Here is a 4436-nt window from a genome sequence, read left to right on the forward strand (position 1 = left end):
ACTTGTATGCGAAGCTAGTTGAGCCTCAATCTTCTGCAGCTTTGCTGAAATTCCTACCAATTTACAAGTGCTCTCAAGACCATTTAGAAATGTTTTTCAGTGCTATTCGTAGTCGTGGTGGGTGGAATAATAACCCAACTGCACGTCAGTTCATGTCTGCCTACAAAAGGCTATTAGTACACAATGAGATTCGTGAGTCTGAGAAAGGCAATTGTATAGCACTTGAAGATATCTCTATTCTGACTTACTGTGGCCAGAGTATTGAAGAACACATAAATCTCACCTCAACTCGCTCACAGTTAGTAGACATGGACAGCTATTTAGTGACTCATGACCATGACTATGTTGAAGCTGGTGTGTTTTTGTCTGAAGTGGCTGCCCATATTGTAGTGTACATTGCAGGGTTTGTCGTTCGCCACTTAGAAAGTACACTTCAGTGTGAACAATGCTTAACTGTGTTGCGAGGTGATGGCAGTCATACCTTATATTCCCTTATACATATGAAGAGTAGAGGTGGTTTAATTTCACCATCAAATGATGTTGTTGACATTTGCCTTTCTGCAGAAAAGACATTCAGAAAATACACTGCTGGAGATTGGGAAGTTCCAAAGAAGCACCTATATACTAAGTGTGTGTCAGAAATACTCACGACATTTCTGTACAGACCAATATTCAGTGACTTGACAGAACACATGAAGGATCAGCATCCATTAGATAATCATTTACTGCTGCTTATCAAGGCGATTGCCAAAAGGTATCTGCTGACACGGCAGAAACACTCTGCAAAATGTGCAACAGATGCACTGCATGCAAAAAAGTTGAGATCAGCATACACAAAGCTGGTGCTTTTTAAGGGTCAGTGAATTTGAAAGTTCTCTCTCAATGGAGCATTTTTTTCTGCATGTTGTTAATACACCATAAATAATGGTAAAATGCTGTTCATCATTAGGTATAATACCCTGTTCCTTAAATCTTTCTTTCGTTTCTATTTAAACTATTTCCCAGGTATGTTTTAAAATTTTCAATACTGTGTGTTATCCAAGATTTGTGTGTCTATGCCCAGATGAGTTGACTTTGACTAATATTTTTGGAAAACACTTTCAAAATTTGTCAGTGAGTCAGATCTTGTAGACTACCAGTTGCATCAATCAAACACTTCTTACTTGGAATTGAAAATGTTAATCAAAGAACTGTGTAACTTTGTCAAGTACAAGTGATTAAAATTGGCAGCATGTTGGCACAGAATGTCACGCAATTGAAATGCGAATTTTGAAACTGGAGAATTCTCTCTTAGAGCAATATTGTGTAAAATATTGCTTTTCTTCTTCATATTGAATTGCATTCATCAAATTTGTCTCATTTCAGTTTAGTCTGTAAAAAGTAAATTCTTAACTGCTTATGTATATTTTGCCATGTCAGCATTTGTCCACTCATTATAGAGAAAAATAAATTATTTTTCATACTTGTGTTCACTAATGTGTTGTATTGAAAATGTCAAATATACTAAATGTTATCTGGGTGATGGATGGATGAAAGAATGAATAAATAAAAGTAATTGCATGGGATATTAATATTGTTACTGACTTATTTGCTGTAACTGTGTGTACTCTAAAACCCTCAAAATGGAATTTAAAATTAATTGGAAGGAGGTGAGCAATACACTTGGTTTTCATTGTTTCGTTATTCCCAAGTAACTGAGAAGTCCTGGCAAAAAATATACTTGAAATGGGGACTTATGTTTTGAAATGCAATAATTTAATATAAAGATGTAACTATATGTAGTTAACTAAATTTCAGGTAAGATGTGTGGAACCCCTGTTACTGTTGTTAAATTATAAGTACTTAAAGGGTTACATATGTGTTAAAGCAAAGTTCCATATCTAAGTCCAGGCTATTTAGATCAATACACTAATCACTCTGCTGCCGTGTTACCCTGTAAATTGCTGTTATTTGCCACACTGAATGTCACTTGGTAGGTACAAATTAAAAACAAAGCACACGTGTAAACTACAATGGGCCTGACAATTTTAAATTCAGTTCTTTTCCTTCATAATTTAACGAATCTTTCACACTATTGACATGACAGCTGGCTTGTTTATACCATCCCTGTATATGTCTATGGGACACCAAAGGAAATAAGGTAAGTTTCTTGCAAACTTGAACATTTAAAATATGCATTTGACTTGAAAATTCGACGAATACAAATCGGTGACTCTAAACTATCAATCATTGCTTTTGGCGTTCTGGCTTTATCAATAATCGACACAAACACAATGAAAGTGAATAGAAATGGATTACGAAAGCACGTTTTTCATATCACATACTTCTCTTCTCGGTTATTTGAAGTGTATAAACAAAACGGAATTACAGTACTGAGGCCAGATGCGTCGTATTTTCGTGTCGTATTACTGTATCGAATACGCATTTAAGACAAGAAAAACGATGGACGTTGCGTTCCTTATGCTGTGTTGTTCACTTTGAACTGTGTAACATTTACTATATAACACAAATATCGTGTGCACAAGACAGAAATGACGAATAAGGAGCAATTGTAAACACTCGTCTGCTAATGTTTTGGGGGATCCAAGATGGCGGCAGGCCCCGCCCACTGGCTTCAAAACAACGTACAGCGTAAGTCTGTAGTGCCATCTCCCCTTATTCTACCTCCATGGTATCGAGGTCATGTTTAGTTAGTAGCATCTTTGGGAATATCGTGCACCAAGTTTGAGCCATATCAACGAGTTAAAATTTCATAGAGTGGCTGAGATACTAGTTAGAGCGCTCCTAGCGGCAACCAACGCTACCTCGGCCGCCATGTTCTCCTTAGTCAAAACATTAGGAAAGCGTTACTGTTGTTTGTGTTGGAAGTGTGTCAGCTGTTGTGATATTACTGCAATATTTAACTTTTCTAGTTGACTTTTTTGTTACAAAATATAAAGTCAACATGCCTGCAGTGTGTTCAGCGTTCAACTGCACAAATCGCAGCGATAAAACAACAAATATTTCATATTATAAGTAAGTATATTAGTACCGAAATACGACACACGTTTTTTAATGTTTATTAAAGAGTCATTTGCATTGGAACTGTAATTATGCTTAAGACAAATGCAGGAAGTAATTTATTTATCGTTGATTACAGATTTCCTTTAAAAGATAAGGAAATTACAAAAAGATGGGTTATAAATATGAAGCGAGAAAACTGGTTTCCTACTACAGCCAGTTACCTCTGTTCAGCTCATTTTGAAGAGAAATATATGTACCACACAAATGTCCAGAGGTGCCTTTTGTCAAAACCAGTACCTGCTATCTTTAACTTTCCACCACATTTACAAAAGCAAGATAAAGAATTACGACCACAACCCAGAAAGCGATCTTTCGACAATTTGCAAGATAGTGCTATTACAGTGACATCTTTAGCACAAAGTAAGTCAATAATTTAATTTTACTCCGTGTTCTTATTACTTTGAATTACATACTTTCTATTACAATCTTATGGTGTAGCTCAGTTATAAACTTACGATGTAACTACATTCTTTCAGTGCCTGTCAGACCCACATCTGTTTCTGCTGACCACAATTACTGTCTACCAAGCCCTAAGAAGTTGAAAACACAATATAACAGAGTACAAGCAGAGAATGTGCGACTAAAGAAGCGGATAAAGCAAATGAAGCAACTTAGTGTACGACACAAAAGAAGAATAGTGCAGTTACAGAGTTTAGTTGCTGGTTTGAGAAGAAGGCTATGTAGTTCAGTTTCTGATATGTTAAACAGTGAACATGTAGTTAGTTTGTTGAAGGAGCTATTGGAACTTCAGTGCAGTGCTAAACTATGCCATTATTCTCAGCAAATAAGGAAATTTGCCCTGACCCTACACTTTTATTCTGCCAAGGCGTACAGCTACTTACGAAAATTTGTGAAATTACCCCACCCAAGAACGCTTCGACTTTGTTATTGAATTACTATGCTTGTGTTAACTACTTGTAACACATATTTCAAATAAATTCTCGTTCACAGTGTACTGGTTTTTGAGGCTTTGACTGTTTACTTTGAAATAGCGACAAAAATATCGCATTTCTGCGCCCGTTACTGTTTCTAATAGTTAACCACAGCATGTTTAGAAGTTTCACCGTAGTATTCTGGTGATACCCGCTCTAATTGCATTAATTTATGGGCAACAAGTAACGTTATAGTGGATGGACAGACTTATTTGAGTTGTCTTGTAGTGTTATCTACATCGAAAAGTTTAGCCATATTTCGACAAAAACATCCCTTTTTGCTGTCAGTGTACACTGAAATCACTGCTGTCTATTGCTTGTTTTAGAAAAAATAAAGCTAGTATGAGCTATTTCAAGTAAGTCAAACGCAGTTACAAGGGGGCGGGACACAGCAGACGAATGCCTTGACTAAAGAAAACATGGCGGCCAGAATTTCAATTT

Source organism: Schistocerca piceifrons, chromosome X (genome assembly GCF_021461385.2).
Source record: "Schistocerca piceifrons isolate TAMUIC-IGC-003096 chromosome X, iqSchPice1.1, whole genome shotgun sequence".
Lineage (NCBI taxonomy): Eukaryota > Metazoa > Arthropoda > Insecta > Orthoptera > Acrididae > Schistocerca > Schistocerca piceifrons.